Here is a 20,785-nt window from a genome sequence, read left to right on the forward strand (position 1 = left end):
AACCCTACCTCAGCTAAACTGTGATTCTGACTCGACCTGCTGTGGTTCTCCCAAACCAACCATGGAAAACCCTTTAAATTCCAGATATGTTCGTTTTGTTCATAATTTTGTTAATCTGCTTTTGTATTTAATTAGTAACTTTATAAAGCATTTGTATTATGAAAGGACCAACAGAATATAAAGGGGTTAAAAAACAAGAGACACTTAAGCTGAATACAGATGTACAAGACAAGCCTCATCATCATAGTTCAAGATTCTGCTTCTTTTGCCATAGAGGGGTACATATTTTGCAGAAATGTAGAAGTTAGCAGCAAGGTATTAATATGAGTATTGAGGATTTTAGATATCAGAATCAAAAGTGTTCTAAATTCACTCAGAGAAACAATGTCAGTTCAGAGGTTACATGAAGATTTCTATGCTATTACATCTACATTTTGAAATGGGTTTATTTTTATAGAGATTTTCATGCTTTTGAGATTGTGTTTTATACTTAGTTTAATAAAAGGGGGAATATTTGTAAAAGATTTTTATAGTCATGTGATCAAGTTTATATTTTGTAATACTCTTATTAATATTAAGTTCATATTCATTTATATTTCCCTAGTTTGAATTTCATTGTCTTTTATTCTTCCATGTGTATTTCTTCTATTCATTCATCTATCTAATTCTGAAACAATGTAAAATGGTTTTTATTTCATAATACAATGTTAACTCTGGGAGTATTGTGCTCCCATATTCTAAATTGGTTGTTTTCCAACTGATTATTTGATCAAACTCTATAAAGTATTTCCCTGGCAAATTGGTTGCCATGGCAAGTGTAAATTGATTCTAGAAGTATTATTTTTGATAAACATATTTTTTAAAAAAGAGGGGAACATTTACAAAAGTTTTTTTCTCATATTTATGTAATCTAATTTATTATTGCCATAAATAGGGATATATTGTATAATATAATAATATGCAATTTGGGTATTTTAGATATTATTTTTTAATTTTAATTTAAAAAGTCAGTTTAAATGTTACATAAGGGTTTCTTTTATACTAGTACAACTACATTTTGAACTCAATAGTATGAGCTTATTTTTGTAAAGATTCTTATTCTTTTAAGATTGTGTTATGTTTTAACTTGTATTTAAGTATGTTCTGATTTTTCACAAAAGTAATTGTATACTTAGTGAAAAAAGGGGTATTATTTGAAATTGTTGCATAATTGTATATTATATTCTGAGTCAATGTACATTCACATTTTTGCTATCATTATTAACCTCAATTTTTAAATCCATATGAGACTTGGATTATGGGAACTTATCATTTAAGACATTAATTGCCTTCATTCTGAGTTATCAGATGCCAGTTGGCCAGGATGCCATCTGATCACAAGAGGAATACATGCAAGAGCAGACATTGAACTGTCACATGAGGGGAGACATGCATGAAGTCAAGGTATAGCCGAGGGGAATGGCTTTTGACAAATGTCGAGGTTGGTTTCTCTTGGTTTAATTTTTTCCCCACAATATTGTACAGATGGCTGGAAGTTTTCATCCCACCCATCTCATTCTACACCTGGCTTCTATGCCCCTTCCTATATGCCTGATACCATGGATGTCTCAATCCCATGCATCTGATTAAGTCTGACTCAGTTTCCTCCAATGTGTTGGTGGCATGGACATATATCCCATCCACCTATTTTAAGCCTGGCATACTGCATGAACAGCATATATTGCTCAAGTGTGGGAATGCTCATATCCCATCATTTCACTGTTCTTTTATGGTAACACCCATAATTATCTCAGGTGTCATGATAAATACAGTGTTGAATTTGGCCGTGACATCTGTTACCAATTATATTAGCTTTTTTAATTTCTCATAATGGCATGAGGATAATTAGGCATATGATAGAAAAAGTGATGAAACAAAGATAAAAATTATTTTAAAAATTAATATCACAATTGTCTTCTCAAGTCACCCTATACAGGGGGGACCGTAGTAATAAGTTTTAGTGAATGTTTCAATTTTGGTTTTATTATATGTTTCATGTGTAACAATTAAGATTCTGAATTCCCTTAGACATGTTTTTAAGAACTCTCATTGTTTGATTTGATTATTGACAAAGCTATTTTAAAGTTGTGTTAAGCTCAATTTTGTAGGAAAGTTTCCTGACTGATTACCAGCACCCAAACATCTGAAGAGACTTCCATTCCACAACTACACCCAGAGGATATCCCAAGAATCATCCAAGAAAAGACTTCCTAAGACTTAAATGGATATTTCCCTGTTTTCCTTTTCCACATTGTATACACTGTTTATAATGTCCACTTACTAGAGTGCCCCCTCTAGCTTTTCTGCTTGTGATATCCACCTGCTAATAGGGGAGTGCCCCCTTTAGCCTTTGTCAGTGCATCACTCAATTTCTTTTTCTCTCTTTTCATTCCCTTTATTTAGTCATAAGCATCTGTAATGTTATTGCTTCATGTGAGGAAACCATGTTTCTTTACTTGAAGCATAGGGGGGACTGTAACAATTGGAGTGACACCACCTGCTGGAGAGTTACCATAGGAAAGCTCTGCCATGAGGAGAAGGCATCTGAGGGCAAGCCATGCGGCTTAGAAGGTCAGTTCCTTGGCGTCAGGAAGTGACGTTTCCTGGTGGGTACTGTCTATCAAGGCTATCAGCCAATTAGCTTGGAGGTGTGTGTGTGTGTGTGTGTGTGTGTGTGTGTGTGTGTGTGTGTGTGGATGGATGGGACGTTCCCAGTTTCAGAGGAGGCTTATAGGACAAAGAAGGGGCGAGGCTGGCTCTCTCACTCTCTTTTTCATCAGGACTCTCGTGGAGAGTGGAGCAAAAATGCTGGCTCCCTGGGATAGATAGATGTAGGCATCTAGGCCTCTTTCTCTCTCTTCACCAAATTCTTATTCTCCTTAATAAATGCTTAAAAGTCTAAACTCTGGCTAAAGCTTATAATTTATTGGTGACCACTCATTAGATATTTTAGACAGTATAGTTAGATAGCAACTTTACAGTAAGGGGTTGTCATTCTTTAAAAAGGAATATCTAAAGACCCCCACCATCACCAATTTCCCCTGTGACACTTATTTATATATAGTTGCCTGCAAATTGTCTCCCCCATTAAACTGTAAACTCTTTGAAAGCAGAGACTTTTTGCCCATTTTTTTTTTGTATCCCTAGCATTTAGCATGGTGTCTGGCACATAGTAGGCACATAATGAATGCCTGCTGACTGGCTGGCTGTTGTGAAAGAATCCTGCAGATACACCCAAAGATCATAAAACTTCAAGAAATTCTAGAATAGTTCAAAAGAGAAATGATTGTAAAAGAATGAGGAAAGAATTTAATTCAGAAATCAAAGTTCTCAATGCAGAATTAAAAAGAAATAGCAGAGTAAGAAAAATTGAGAACACAAAGTCTCTCCAAAGAAGCAGAGACACTGAAAGGAAAAATAACAGATTTGAAACACAAAAATACTGAAATGGAAGGAAATTTTGCAGAAGAAGAACAAAATACAACAAAGTTAATAGAAGAAGTGAATTTCAGAAAATTCAAGTCAATTGACCTTGAAGACGAAATGAAAATAGATTTCTCAAAGATCACAGTTTTTCTAGAAGAATAAAACAAATCTTAAAAATCTGAATATCATTCTGTAGGAAACAATACAAGAAAATACTCAACAGTTTTAAAAATACAAACAACAAAGAGCTGACTGAGAAAATCCACAAATCACTTCCAGAAAAAAATCTATATTTCCAACTTAAAGGTTAAAAAATGGTTAATTTTTACATTTTGAATAACAACAAATTTGTCAAGTAGTCAAAAGAAAATCAATTCAAATAATCAAGGATTATTCCATATCCATTAAATATAAGAGAAGAGTATAATCCAAAAAGCCAAGGAACTCAAGCTGTAACCCAAAAGAACAAATTCTGAAAACATTCCTAAAACACCCTCCTGGTGTTAATGAGACTATTCAATTTATAATTGACAGAAGCACAAGAAAGAAAAGTACGATTACCCAGGGAAAATAATTAAGTGATGAATCCAATTCTTTCAGGTTAAGCCTGTATTTTTTTTTTTAAAAAAAAGACTGATATGGGGCAGCTAGGTGGTACAGCGGATAAAGCACCAGCTCTGGATTCAGTAGGACCTGAGTTCAAATCTGGCCTAAGACACTTGACACTTACTAGCTGTGTGACCCTGGGCAAGTCACTTAACTCTCATTGCCCTGCAAAAAATTTAAAAATTAAAAATTAAAAAGACTGATATAAAAATAAAAAGACTGATATAGTCAGAAATAGAAAGAATAAAGACAGGTCACTGAGGGACAAAAAAGATCTAAAAGGCTATACATTGAAAGGGAACTTAAAAGAATTAGAAAAAGAAAGCAAAAAAGAGTTGAATTAAGATTCCAAGCTCTAAATTCCCTTGTGATACTATAATTGACAAATTATTTTTTGTGGCAGGTAATAAGAATGGGAAATTGTATGAATAAGAAGGTGACAGAAAGTTGAGAGTGACTTAACTCTTCCAAGTCCAAAGAAATAATAATTCCTTTAGTTTTGCAATGGGAGTAATGGGTATTAGAGAAAACAACAACAGGGTGAACTGGGATAGAGGTACAAGGGACATGTTCATGCCCTAAAAGGAAAAAGAAAGGATGTTAACTAATGAATATTTCTATGGTAAAAGAAATAAATTTATATCTGTAGTATGAGAAAGAGACCTTATGATGAATTTTGACTGGGGGGAATTGTCACATTAGGGGATTGCCTTCTCTGCAAAAGAATTGTGTCTCTCTACATCCCATTCCATCCCACCCCAAGTGAAAGGATATATGAGACTCCAAGAGAAGCCAAACTTCAAAGTGAGGAGAGGTGAGGTTGGAGATATTAAACAGATACAATGAAATAGTTTTGAGAATGGAGACCGATCATCTTAAGGATAAAGACAGAGCTGGGCCTTATAATTCAGGGGCACACCGTGACTCCTATAATATAACACTGCTTCCATCCAACATTACTTTCTTTGTGAATTGCCTTTTAAATTGAAAGATACTGAAATACATTCCCTACTCACATCTACCTTGTAGAATCCCTTATTTCCATAAAGACAACTCAAGCACCAACTTCTACAATAAGGCTTTCCTTATATTATTTCCACATATACATGTATATATACATATATACACAAATACACACATGCATATGTGAATGTGTGTTGCATATGTGTATATGTGTGCATGTAAGTGTATGTGTATATGTGAGCATATATACAAAAACCACACACATGTACATGCACAAACACATGTTGTCTCCTCCCTGAGAGCAGGAACTGCTACATTTTTGTCTTTTTATCCTCAGGGCTAGCAGAATACTTAGCATGTACCTATTGTGTCTAGTAGAATACTTAGCATAGTAGTGGATGCTTAATAAATGCTTGTTGGTTGACTGGACAAGTAAATGCTGAGACCTTGTGGGAACAGGCTAACATTAAATAGCAAAAGCAAAACTAATAACAGGGACAACATAGTCTCTTAAAAGTAATACAAAAGAAATAATGGTGAAAAACACAAGCCTAACAATCATAAATTTACATGTGAATATATTAAATAATTCAATATAAGGAAAAAGTGGAAGAACGAAAAAGAAAACAAAATCCAATCATCTGTTGCACATCAGAAACATAACTAAAAAAAGAAACATGGAATAAAAGTGAGAGACTGGAATAAACTTTACTATGTATCAGATTATTCTAAAAAAGGAGTTGCAACCACGCTATCAGATGAAGCAAAAGTAAAAATTTATAGTAATGAGGGATAAACATGCATTATGCTTTAAAGGACTATAGATAATAAACCATTATCAATATTAATTATATATGGATTAAATGGCATAGCATCTAAATTCAGAAAAAGTTACGTGAATTACAAAAAGAAACACATATTAACAATAATAGCAGGAGACTTTAATGTTCCTCTGCTGAAAGGTAGAGAAATATAACTGAATGATAGACAGAAATAAAAACAAGTGGAAAATGAAAAAAACTCTCCAATCATAATAACAATTACTATGTGAAAGAGAATGATAACAATGAGATCACAAAACAAAACAAAATGGGATACAACTAAAGCAGTTCTCAGAAGAAAAATTCTCTATCTGAAAATACACATTAAGAATACAGAAAAAGAGAAGTTTGATGAATTGAGCATTAAATTTTTTTAAATCAGAAATTAAGTAAGTAAATCTAAAAGAAACAAAAAGGAAGAAATCTTTAAATTAGAGGAGAAATGGATAAAATGGAAAAATAGTAAGTCTAAAGAAATGATATGCAAAGTTAAAAGGTGATTCTTCAAAGACTTAAAAATCAATAAAATAGCCAAAATAATAAAAAAAGAAAATTAATGAAAATTAAATAAACAAAATTTAAAACAAAGGCAAAAATCACAATAAAGGAGTGTCAAAAATACAAAATTATAAACTAGTAATAATGAGAAATTAAGAGAAATAGAGGCTTATTTTAAAAAATACTCTTGACATTGTTGATTTAGGTTGGTTGGTTTTGCTGATCTGCTCTCTGTTGTGTGTTGTTTTTTGTTTTTGTTTTTGTTTTTCCCAAGGGCCAGTTTTCTGAACTGGGATTGGGAAGGAATATGTTAGGAAATGTGAGTAAAAGAAAACCAAAATAAATCAATATAAATAATGTTTTAGAGAGATCACTGGTAACCTTTAATAGACCAATTTTATGAGTGGTAGGGACAAAGGTTAGGCAGTAAGGGGCTGAGTAGTGCTGAGCAAATTGAGGCAACAAGCATAAACAACTCTTTGCAAGAGTTCAGCAGGGCAGAGAATAGAAGTAGATATATAAAACTGTATACAATTTGAGGGGATGACATATTGACATAAAGACTTTTTTAAGAATAGGGGAAATCTGAGAAGTTATGTTTGTAGAAGCAGTAGAAAAGGGGATACACATACATGTGTGTGTGTGTAATATATATGTATATATAGGAATAAACTGAAGATGAGAGAAAGAATAAGGTAAACTGAAGAAATGGGAGTAGAATCATGAACACAAACAGTGAGATTGGTCTTGGCAATTGATCTACTTCCCCATAAAAGCCTACAGCAAAAGAAAACCACATAAGTATAGAGGAGTTCTGGGGCAGCTAGGTGGCACAGTGGATAGAGCACTGGCCCTAGAGTCAGGAGTACCTGAGTTCAAACCCGGCCTCAGACACTTAACCCTTACTAGCTGTGTGACCCTGGGCAAGTCACTTAACCCCAATTGCCTCACCAAAAAAAAAAAAAAAAAAAGGTATAGAGGGGTTCTGAGGTGTGAGTAGGGATTTCAGTCATTGAAAGTAATAGAGACCTTGGGAAATTACATTCCAAAGGACTAATTCAATGAAATCCTGTTGATAAATCATTACCCTTATCACTATCTCTGAAGGAATTAAAGGGATTAGAACAGCAAGTGGTTAATTATGAGAACTGAGTGAACCACACTGACTCCCATCTTGTGACAGTTCTGGAGCTAGCTCAGTTCCCCTTCTCTTCAATTATAGGTCTAGTCCAAATACTGTCTTGGGAGAAAACTATTCAATTGTGGGAACTGGAAGAAAACCTTACTGTATTGTTTGAACCTAATCCTGTATGTCTGGAAAGCTGGACCACCTCTACCTGCTGTTTAGAGACCTTTAACCAAGGACCTAGGTTATGCTGACCAGAAACTTGGTCAAATCCTAAGACTGATGAAATAAGTTTTCTCACAACTATACATCTCAAACAACCCATATGTCTAACATGAAAATTGACACAATACTGATCAATCGGTTACTATCTCCATGTTCCTTAGACGAGTGTCCATAGACACTTGAGGGGAGTAGGACACGTCTTTTTCTGATTTCAGGGAATTGCACTTGTTTACTCTCACCCTCCCAACTTGGAAAGTCCCTAATCTTTCCTCCAATTAGAAATCAGAATACCTTATGTTGTATCCTGGTTAATTGTTTTCTTTTAATTAATTGGTCTTATTTGATTAATCATTTTCAATATATAAAAGTCTGTCTCCCCCTATATTTGGGGTCAAGCCTTAAGCTGAGGAAGGGGTCTGGTCCTGATTTGTTAGGCAATTGTCATGAATTTCTTAATAAATCAAAATGCTTGGAAGCTTGAACCTTGTTTCCTCAGTCATTTCATCTTATATTACCCACATCTCCCTGATAACCTCTAGGGAATTTGTTTCACACGTTAATCATGTAATGGATGAGCATTTGGAATTTGATAGCTCAGCAGATGAACAACCAATGGAAAGTTAATCTCTTTCTTTCCCTGTCCCTTTTTTCTTACTATACTGTTCTTAATATAACGGAGATCAAAATGTATAATAAACTTCACAATGAAGTTCTAAATACATTAAAATGTTTCTTTGTTGGCAAATATTTTACAAATGAAATTGGTAAGATGTATTTATTTAGCAGGATTACAGAGAAGATTAATGAGTAAAATGTGAAATGTAGGTAAAGGCCAGTTTGTAAAGAGCTTTAAAAGGAAAACAGAAGAGTTTTTATTCAAGGAGCCACTGGATTTTATTGAGCAGGCATGGGGGGAAGGTGCTAGTGTGAGAGAAAGGGTGAGGAATGTGACATGATCAGGCCTATGCTTTAGGAAAATTACTTTGGTGCTTATGTGAAAGATGGACTGGACTGTGGCGAATATTAAAGCAAAGGGACCAAACAGGAAGTTATTACAGTAAACTGGGCAAAAAGTGATGAAGATCTTAAAAAGGGTGTTATCTGGGTGAATAGAGAGGAGGTAATATATTCAAAAAATATTGTGGAGACAGAAGCAACAAGATTTGGCAACTGAATGGATATGTGGAATGAGTTATAGTGAGAAGTCAAAGGGCAGCTAGGTGGCACAGTGGAGTCAGGAGGACCTGAGTTCAAATCAGACCTCAGACACTTGACATTTAATAGCTGTGTGACCCTGGGCAAGTCACTTAACCCCAATTGCCTCACCCCCCCCAAAAAAAGAAGTCAAGGGCAACATCAAAATTTCAAATCTGGGTGATTAGGAGGATCATGATGCCCTAACAGTAGTAGAAGAGGTGTGGATTTGGGGGAAAAGATAATGACTTCTGTTGGTGGCATGTTTTATGTGGGGATGTATCTCAAGAAAGTGACATATTTTTCAAGGGTTTTAGTTGAGTCACACTTCTTTGTGAACCCAATATCCCCTGGCACAAAAAAATATCACTCTGAATTTGTAAACTCAGCTTTAAGACCCAACTCAAATCCCACTTTTTCTATGAAGCCTTTCCTATTCCCCTCCAGACTTCATTTGATTACCTTATGTTGTATCCTGTTTAGATGTTTTCTTTTAATTAATTGGTCTTGTTTGATTGTTTTCAATGTATAAAAGTTTGTCTCCCCCTGTATTTGGGGTCCCTTCTTTGGAGAACCTTTAGAATTTGAAAGATGAATAAAAACAAGTAAAATAATCCCCAACTTCAAGCAGCTTTCATTTTAATGGAGAACAACACATAAAAGGAATCTGGAAAGGGATGGAAATTCAAATACACAATTCAAGAGAGATAAAATAAAAAGAGCGAGAAATCATGAGGAACTTTTTAAAAGGTTAAACCATTTACATTCCCAAATGGGAAGATGATACATGGTGATAAAGTTAGGGCAGTGAAAAAGAGTTGACTTAAGGGGAATGGGTGTAAATCTATTATGTCGTGTTGTTCTCAAAAGAAAAATGGAAGGCTAGAAAAGAGGGATGTACTGAGAGGGGGAGGAAGGGAAAGGAAGAAGGAGGAAAATTATGCCACACAAAATAGGCACACAAGGAAGCATTTTTACAATTGTGGGAAAATCGGGGTTTGGGAAAAGAGTAACAATTTCAAAAAGACAATAATATACACATACATATACATACACACACATTGAGTTGGGTATGTAAATTCATCTTACCTAGGAATTTGGAGGGGAAAGGGCTAAGCAAAAGGGGGAGAGAGGTTAATTAGAGAAAGGGCAGACTGTGGGAGGCAGTGACCAGAAGAAAAGGATAGGCACAGAGTATAAGGGAGCCACAAGGATAGCTTTCTCTAGGATGGGAAGGATGTTTATGAGGAGGAGTTCCCTGAGTATGTGATATTTTTGAGTTCTGAAGACTTATTTCTTCACTTAGTTTTATTAAATCTGTTAAATAACTTTCCAGCTATCTGTTTTCATAAAACTCTACCATCAATTTTGAAATTTGTGAAAATAATAACTTTGGTTTATAAAAGCACTAAGGGGTAGGTAGTCTAATTATCTTTATTTTATAGAAAGAGAGACAGCATAGCATGGTACCTATAGAATTGGCCTTGAAGGTAGGGAGACCCAAGTTCAAGTTCTGACTCAAGATAGTACACTGGTTGTATGACCCTGAGCCATTGCTTAACATCTCAGTGCTCTAGGCAACTAAGGCTATATATTGAAAGACAGTGTCAATATGCACTGAGAGAGGGAGTTTCCTCAGTTAGGAATTCCTTAAAAAAACTGAAATTACAGGTGTAGTCTCTATCCCTATTTTATAGACAATGAAGCTTGAGGTAAGAAAAGTTAAATGACTTAGTTAAACTCACACAGCTTGTCAATGGCAAAATGAGGCTCTGAATCAAGCACTCTCAAGTGCTATATTATACTATACTAGCTCTCAATTCCCAAAATATATTTTAGTTGTTCAAGATTATTATAAAAAATAAAATAAAATAATGGCAGTGGTTTAATGAAGACAACTACACTGAATTTTATTTTTCTCTTAAGCTGTAGAAACAGGAGCCAGTGTACAATAGGGCTAATGCACATGAGGTAAGGCCTGACCCTCTCGTTTGTGCCTTGAAATTAAAATAGCTCCTACCTAATTTCAGTAATAGTATGCCTTTGAGCTTCTTGTCAAGTGGAGGAGAACTTTTAAAAATATTTTTTGATGAAGTTTGGAAAGATAAAAATAGTTTGAAAAAAAGTTGCTATCCTGCTATTATTCCTTCACATTTAAAGCTCTTAAGACTGTTATGCATATCTGTTTTTCATAACTAATAAGAGTACTGGAATTGAAGTGCATCTCTTATAGAGTGATTAAAAGCATCTTCAGGACAAATTCAGCAACAGACAGGATGATATGTACCTATTCTGTTCCCATGTGGTTCTAATATCTTCCACTAGAGTTTTGTATTTTGTGTGTGTGTGTGTGTGTGTGTGTGGTTTTTGTTTTGTTGTTGTTTTGTTTTGGGGTTTTTTGGTGAGGCAATTGGGGTTAAGTGACTTGCCCAGGGTTACACAGCTAGTAAGTGTCAAGTGTCTGAGGCTGGATTTGAACTCAGGTTCTCCTGAAACCAGGGCCAGTGCTTTATCCACTGCACCACCTAGCTGCCCCTAGAGTTTTTTATTTTGAAAGCTTTTCCTTTCATATTCTTTGGAGATTATGAGTATTTGACATGCGAATATCTATTATGCTTAAGTTTCTCTGGATCAGGGTTATGGTTAGGTGGTTGGAGACTCTAGTTCTATCTGTAATGATGTTCTGGTTCCAGTACAGGTGATGTGCTGAATTATCAAGCAAATGGCGGGGTGTATTTGTGTTATGGATATGTATTGTCTGTTGATTTTCTAAATGATTACAAATTTCTAGTGTGTAATAAATTTTAGCTACTATTAATTAATTAATTAATTAGTAATGAGAGGCAGCATGGTGTAATAGAAAACCAGCCTCAGAATCCAGAAGATGTGGGTTTAAGATCTGCCTGTGGCACATTTTAGCTAGTTGACACTTGTCAAGTCATTTAATTTCTAAGGGTCCTAAGGGGCAACTAAGTGGTGCAGAGGATAGAGCACTGGCCCTGAAGTCACAGGACCTGAGTTCAAATCTCACTTCAGACACTTACTAGCTGTGTGACCCTGGGCAAGTCGCTTAATCATGATTGCCTTCAACATCCGGGGCCATCTCCAGTCATCCTTATGTATGTCTTGCTACTAGACCCAGATGACTCTGGAAGAGAGAGTGAGGCTGGTCACCTTGCACAGTCCCCCTCACTTAAAAATCCAATTCAGTGCAAGTCATGATATTACTCAGATGTCATGGTCCTCTTTGAGAATGAAGGACAAATAATAATAAGAAGAAAAATAACAAAACTCTACTGGTAAAAAGACTTTCTTATTGAAGTTACAGAACCAGACTCAGATATAACAACAAAAAATGATAATGACAACTCACTTATAGTATTTTATGGTTTATAAAATGTTTTCTTCACAACAACCCTGTGAGGTAAATAGCACAAATATTTTTATCTCCTTCCTTTTTTTTTTTTTTTAAGTGAGGCAATTGGGGTTAAGTGACTTGCCCAGAGTCACACAGCTAGTAAGTGTTAAATGTCTGAGGCCGGATTTGAACTCAGGTACTCCTGACTCCAGGGCCGGTGCTCTATCCACTGCGCCACCTAGCTGCCCCGTATCCTCATTTTATAGATGAGGGAACTATGGTTCAGATAAGTGAAATAATTTGCTTGCCATCACTCTCATCCTATTATTAAGTGTTGGAATTAAGATTCAGTCCCTGTTCTGACTGGGGTCTAGGAAGAAGTTCAGTGCTCTTCCCACTATACCATAACTATGACTTTTGTACTTTCTACCACTATAAACCATACAGGTCCCTCTGAGCATGTCGAAATATGTTAGCTAACTCACTGAGCTATTTTTAGTCAAATCATTTTAATATGAATATTCAAATAAAAATTAACCAATGTAAGTTCAACTTATATGGCATAACTCCCAAGTGTTTGACTTAATTTTCTGTGATCAGTTGCTTAACTTGAATTCAATTTAATAGTTTACATACACATAAAGGTTAATATTCAGTTTCTGAGCATTATTCATTATGACATTCTCCTCAAGTGACAGTTAAATGCATCACATTAAAAGATCCACTGTTGAAAGAGTGATCAACTGGCATTTACTTTTGCACTATAGGAAACTTTTCTTATAGTTTCATCCTATCTCTGATTCTTAAAATCATCCTATGTATATTCATAAGATTAGCTGCACAAATTAAGCATACTACTAAATGTCATTTGAGAAGGGCTTTGAAATTAACTCATTTGTAGAAAAATATGTAAAGTCTTATCATCCCATCTTTGACTTATCTATAATCTCTAGTATAAGAGTGAACCCCCAGACATCTGGGTGCCACAAGTTGGGGTGGCTGCCCCCTTCATTAAGCCCCTACCCCTGGATCATCCCTAGCCTGAGCTGCTCTCTGGGGTAAAGACTTCTTTCATCTCCTGCCCTCCAGGGTCTAATCTGGAAGAAGCATGGCACACCCATTCTTCTGACTGGTCTCCTAATACCTTTACCTACTCCTACTTACTGTAAGATTAGACTCCTAGTATCTCAAAGAACACAACTTCACCAACTGCCAAGTGGATGAACCTCAAGGGAAGACCTTGGGCTCATCTTAGCCCTCTTTAAATACATCTCTCTCCAACTACTGATACTTTGCCTGGACTCAATACTTAATGGTTAGAATACTACCATCCCTTTATGCTTTTCCCATCCCCATAATTCTAAAACCCTAACTGCTTATAAACAAATCCTATTCCCCATCCTCAACTCATACCTACCTCATACCTATCTACCTCAAACAAGGCCCCACTGCAGATTCTCCTGCCCCTGCAGTACCATCTGAAATTCCTCCAAATTTTTTTTTCATCTTAAACCTCTTCTTTTCTCATTCCTTCTATCTTCTGGTCCTTGTTGAGGCATGGCTCTCTCTTTCTTAATGACCCTATTTCCCCTATCACTCTTTCCAGTACAGAATACACTATATTTCATACTTGATGTGGTAAAGAAGTCAGAATGCTCCTTGCTCCCTATTACCAGACTCTCCTTTTACCACCTTCACTAAGTAGCCTTTCCTCCTTTAAATTTCATGCTATTTAAGTTTCTCGCTCGATGCAGATCCTAGTGGCTGTTTATGACAATCTCCTTATTTTCTGAATGAATTCGATGTCTACTTCCTAGTCTTTATCTCCTCCCTATCTCCTGCCCTCATACTAGGGGATTCCAAAATACATATGGATATGCCTTCAAATAGCCAGATTTCAAGTTCCTGAATCTACTCAATTCCTGTGACTTAATCTTCTTCAAATCTAAGGTACCCAGTGAGATGGCCACACTTTTGAAGGCTACAAACTCTGAATTTCTTTATATAATTACGTTTTACCATTCCATCTTTTCCCATGCTTTAAAACCCCCTAACCCTGTGCTTTGCTCTCACTGTAACTTCTATTCCTTCCACCCCTCAGTTCTTCCCCAGTCCATCACTCCTACACTTATTAATACACTCTTCCCTGTCATAATCAACTGGTGAACCAACTTAACTCTATGCTATCCTCTGAGTGAGAATCCTTTGTCTTATATCCAACCACACCTTGCCAAACCCCAACCCTGAATTACTCCTATCATCTACAACATTCATTCCAATTCATATGCTGCCAAATGGAGCTGTGAGAAATTACAAAAACTGTGTTAACTAGGTCCACTATAAATTTATGTCATCTAATCTCAACTGGGCTTTCACCATAGAAAGAGAAATATTCTATTCCTTCACAATCGATTTGCAAACTCACTCTGCAGAGCAGCTATCACAAACATTCTCATTCTATTAAAATTATCCCAGTACCCCTTCCCCCCACACCTTCTTAACTGAGGCTCTTACCTCATACTTCAGCAAAAAAAAAAAAAATGTATGATCATTCACCAAGAGCTTTCCCCTTCTACCTCCTCTTCATCTCATATTATGCAGATATCCCCCCAAAAAACTATCTCCTCTTAAACCATCTTTTCAAATGAAAAGATGGTCCAATGTCTTACAAAGGCTAACCTTTGATTTAATCTCCATCCATCTTCTCTAGCAAATTGCTCCCGCTTATCTTCAATAACACCCTGTTTACTGGCTCTTTCCCTACTACCTATGAACATGTCTCTCCTATCTATAAAAATACCCTCATTAGATCTTACTATCTCCATTAGATATCATCTTATATCCCTCTTCCCCTTTATGGATTAACTCCTTGATAAAGACAACAGTCTACCAACCATAAAAAATCATTTATTAAGTGCTTTTTTATTTATTATGTGCTAGCCACTGTGTTAAGTACCTCCCCCTTCCTTGCACCTCACTCTCTTCTAAACCCTCTGCAATTTAGCTTCTGGACTCATCATTCAAGTAAAACTGCTTTTTCCAAAGTTATCAGTAATCTACTAATTGATAAATATCATGGTCTTTTCGCAATGCTCATGTATCTTAAACTTTCTGCAGCCTTTAACCCTTATTCATCAAATTCTCTTCCTGGTACTCTTTCTTGATTGAATTGTGACTCAACTATTTCTTGGTTCTCCTTCTATCTGTATGATCATTCTTTCTCCATTTCCTTTGCTGGTTCTTCATCCTGTCATACCTACTAATCATGTATGTCCCCCTCCCAAGGCTCTGTCCTAGGTCCCTCTTCTTTTATTCTATACTATGCCACTTGGTGATCTTAGCAGATAGTGTGGATTCAATTAGCATCACTATGAAGAAGATTGCTAAATCCGTATGTCTAGTTCTAGTCTCTCTCCTGAGCTATAGTACTGTATCCCCAATTACCTTTTGTGACACTTCACCCTCAACATGTCTAAAACAAAACTCATTATCTTCCCTCCAAAAGCCCACTCTTTCCAATTCCTCAGTTATTCTCAAGAGCGCTACTATCCTACCAGTCACCCAGGTTCACAACCCTGGTGACATCTTTGACTCCTTTCCCATGTTTACCTCATGTATCCAATCCATTGCCTAAACCCATTATTTAGAGACATGTCTCCCTTCCTCTCCACAGCCCTCCATTGGGCCCTGGCTGTTTCCTAGAATATGGAAATGGCCTACTGACTGGCCTCCCTGTGTCTTACTACCTCTCCAAGTCATGCTCCATTCAGCTGCCAAGCTAGTTTTTGCTGTTGCTGTTGTGCTCCTAAAGCACAGATCTGAATATGTCACTGCCTTGCTTAGTGAGCTCCACTGACCCATTTTTACCTCTAGGACCAAATATAAATTCCAGTCTTTGGCATTTAAAGTGCTTTTACAAGCTGAACCCTTTCTAACCTTTCTAATTTTTTTCTTCCTTCCTTCCTTCCTTCCTTCCTTCCTTCCTTCCTTCCTTCCTTTCTTTCTTTTTTTTTTGCAGGGCAATTAGGATTAAGTTACTTGCCCAGGGCCACACAGCTAGTAAGTGTCAAGTGTCTGAAGCCAGATTTTAATTCAGGTCCTCCTGAATCCAGGGCCAGTGCTTTATCCACTGCACCACCAGCTGCCTCTAATTTTCCGACATTTTATTCTCTTCCACATGTTCTATGATCCAGCTACTTGAAGTTCTCCAAATATGACACTTCAGCCCCTGCCCCTGTTCCTTTATAGCTAGCATTTATATATTACTTTATGCTAACTGTCCTCAGCTCCCTCACCTCTACCTGTTTCCCTGACTTCCTCTAAGACGAAGCTTACGTCCCATTTCTGCAGCAGGTCCCTCCCAAGGTCCTAGTGCTTTTTCTTCCCAGATTACTTTCCGACTATTTTGTGTATATGTGTGTATGTATACACACACACACACACACACACACACATATTAGGTACTATATATATATACACACACATATGCACAAAATATATTATTTACCTGTTGTCTCTCATATTACAGTGTATACTCCTTTAAGACAGAGACTATTATTGCCCTTTTTTTAATCCCCAGAATTTAGCATAGTGCCTATAACTTAATGCTTGTTGATTGATGAAAACATTTATCCCATTTTTTCCTTCTCACTGTCACCACTTTCATTCAGGCCTTCATTACCTATTGAAAAGACTATTATAATAGAGCTTAATAATTATTCCTCTTGCCTCCAGTCTCTCACTGCCTCCAGGTGCCTTCTTTTTAACTTCATCCTCCACAGCCAGAACAATCTTCCTAATGGATAGCTTTAATCATATCGCTTCACAGATTCATAAAACTTCAATAGCTTCCCAATGCCTGCTGAATAAAATATATATTCTTTAGCCTCAAATTCAAGGCCTTTCCCAATTTAGTTCAAATTCTGCATCTTCCTATCTTTATATCACACAACTCCCCTTTATATAATCTATGTCTCGGTCAAAAGAGACAACTATATGTACTCAATCTCATTCTAGTCATCCCCTATTCCTGGAATGAATGGGCTCCTCTCCTCCTCTTATCTCTCCTGCTAAAATCCTTCTGTCTTCAAGAGATAGTTCTGGTGCTACCTCCTTCATGAAACCTGATTTTCCTTCCTTCCCCCCTGCTAGAAGTGATTCATTTCTTTAGACTCAAATCTCTTATGCCATTCTCTTTGGATCTTTCCAGCATACTTATCATATTCTAATTTGTATTATAGTTATATATGCACATCTTATTCCTCATACTAAACTGTGAGTTCTTTGTTATCAGGGACATGCCTAGTTTCATCCTTGTAATTTCTGTATCAGAATTTAATATTATTAAATTGAACAAGCTATTACTTACCTTTCCTTCCTTGGGCCTAACATCAAACATTTTACTTCTTTTATGATCTTATAATATTCTACTCTACTAGATAATTGTTGTGCTTTATGCATCTGTCAGATCTTTTTTTCTTTTTCTTTTTCTTTTTTTTTTTGTGAGGCAACTAGGGTTAAGTGACTTGCCCAGAGTCACACAACTAGTAAGTGTCAAGTGTCTGAGGCCGGATTTGAACTCAGGTACTCCTAACTCCAGGGCCAGTAATCTATCCTCTGTGCCACCTAGCTGCCCCATCTGTCAGATCTTTCTACAAAACCAGTAGTTCCAGGAAGACATTTATATTTAGGTGTCTTAATTATTTTTTATTACTCCTCCCCCAAAACCTAGAATAGAACTTTGCACATGGTAGACACAAAATATATCATTATTAAAAGAATTTAAGTGATTTTTCTTTAATTCACTGTTACTTATGTATAGTATATGCAAATAATTAGTAGAAATAATCTGATTGGTCATACATTTTGACAAATTTGCATTGACAATATAATTAAAGAGGAGAAAAAAGAAAAAAGCACATCATGAATACAGTATATTAAGTCACTTTCAGGATTGTACTTCTACTCAACTGACCACCAAGTCTGATAAAAAAATTCTCAAGAATCTCATCTCATTGTCATGTACTAAGTCATATTGCCTAATTAGTACTCTGGCATTTTAAGGATAGGGACTAGAACAGTGATTTCATTGGTATAGGAAACTCTAGGATGTAGAAACATCCAGTGTCTTTGAGAGCTGCACAGAGAGCACTGAGTGGTTAAGTGACTTGCTGAGGATAACACATCTTGTATGTTTCAAAAGCCAGACTAGAACACAGATCTTCTGTGGCTTCAAGAAAGCTCTTTATTATGACATACTGACTCTGTGCTTGCATATTAATAATAGCAAAACTTCCTTCTGACCTGAAAATATACAAGTATAATTTTCTACCTATATTTTTACACATTATAGGAAGAGCCATAACAATCTCATCATAAGAAAAATGTATATACATATATTTTTTCAGTTCATGTGCTAAATCTTTTAGTTGGTCAATAAAATAACAAAACAAAATAAAATTCATAGATTATATAATTTTATGACTGCTATCAAGGAACTTATGTCTGCTAAGGATATAAGTTGTTTTTCAGTCATACCTAACTCTTCAGGACCCCATTTGGGGTTTTCTTGGCAAAGATACTGGAGTGGTTCACCATTTCCTTCTCTATCTCATTTTCAGATGAGGAAACTGAGGCAATCAGGATTAAGTGACTTGCCAAGGGTCACAGAGTTATTAAGTGTTTGAGGTTAAATTTGAACTCAGTACGATGAGTATTGCTGACTCCAGGTCTGACACTCTATTCCCACTCCACCATCTATCTAACCAAGGGAACCTGTGTTCCAATCCTAGCTGACATTTCCTACCTATATGATTTAGGGCAAGTGACAACCTCTCTGGGACTCAGTTTCCTCTTTTGCAAAATGAAGCGGTTTGATCAGATGACCTCTAAACTCTCTTCTAGCTCTTCTTTCTCCATGACCTTAAGAACCAGAACAAGCTAGATAAATGTCAATTATTATTAACTTCCCTCAAGAAACTTAGATTTTTAAAGCTGAAAACACAGAGAAAATCTGCTGTACTGGAATAGATACTAAGTTAGAACAAAATCAAAAATTATCTTCCATTCCATAGCAAACATGAACTCCTTAAATCACTTAAGAGGTAACATGTTATTACTATGAAAATGATATATTAATAGTACATTATACAACATACAACCTTAGATGGAACTCTGTGATCTTATTAGTGCTGGGACTCTCTCACAACTGATCACAACTTTTGTACATTTTTACATCTTGTGGAATTCCTGCAGATGTCTTTACATAAATACTCTATGGACAATCCACCTGACTTGCTGGAATATTTCATTCATTCTTTTACTATTTTTGAAGTAATTATAATAATATATTTTAAAGTTTAAAAAACATTTATCTCACATTCCTGAAGCACTTGGATTACCCATTAGCTAGCCTTTTAAAAAAAAACCCACAATTATAATTTATTTCCACAGAAGGATATGGAAGTCTGACCTTTAGATAAATATCATATAGATATAGATATAGGTATATATTTATTTATAGGGTTATATAAGTATACATATATACCTGCAAAAACAAAGAATACTTGTTATGGTATCTAGAGATAAAATCATTACTAGAGTGCTTATAAACAGGTCAAAACTGAATCCATAAATTACTTTATAACAAGAAAAGTCTCTCACTTTAAAAACTCCCTATAAAACAAATTAATCCAAGAAAAAAGGGATTCAAGCTTGTTTTCATTGCTCTACACATTCAAGGAAAATTTACAAGATCATATAAAAGATACTTTGGCAAACATTTTTGAAGCAATAAATCAAATGTTGAAAATATGTATGACAGTTCTTTGCATTTGAATTTTCACACATCATGTTCTAGAAAAAAATGCAGTGCTATGAACATGTTTTTTCATGATTAAATTATCTTTCAAGAGCCTAGGATCACTTCTTTCAAAAATATATAATATCAATTTATATTTTTTCTTGCCTCTAAGAATTAAATAGAATCTATTGCACAATTATCAGTTGAATACTTCTCTTGAATTAAAAAAAATTGTTTTTAATATAAACTCTAGACTTACCTAAGGGTTATTTCATGAAGAACAATGTAACTAAAGTAGGTTTGTTGGAATTGTGGTTAGTAAGTTTCTAACAAAAAACTACTTTAATTCTTTTATTCATCTTTTGTTAATATTAAGTGATGTTTCTCTGCTCTTTTATAACAGTAGTTTCCAAAGAAATATAAACAAAATACACACATAGCAACATGCTCTTGTTAAAACAGTAACATTATGCTTTGAACATTCTTTTCTATTAACCCACCCCCCCCCCGTTTTTCAAATCATTATTTTAGCTTTCCTATGTGTCAATTACACTCTGAAAGGAATACTGCTAAGAAATATGCCAGGATGTTGACTATCTATCTATCTATCTATTTTTAATTTAAGTGTCAGTACTTTAAAGTCTTGGGAAGAAATTTCAAAGAGCAGAACTAGATATCACTAACAACTTATACTTTTTAAAAAGGCACTAATGACAGTTGTACTATGA

General features: G+C 35.5%; 1 protein-coding gene across 4 annotated transcripts in view; it reads right to left on the bottom strand.

Annotated features, from left to right (window-relative positions):
* EML1 (EMAP like 1) overlaps window positions 1-20,785 on the bottom strand; it is a 195,756-nt gene that overhangs the window by 173,833 nt on the left and 1,138 nt on the right. The gene's annotated exons all lie outside the window — the stretch shown is intronic.

Source organism: Dromiciops gliroides, chromosome 2 (genome assembly GCF_019393635.1).
Source record: "Dromiciops gliroides isolate mDroGli1 chromosome 2, mDroGli1.pri, whole genome shotgun sequence".
Lineage (NCBI taxonomy): Eukaryota > Metazoa > Chordata > Mammalia > Microbiotheria > Microbiotheriidae > Dromiciops > Dromiciops gliroides.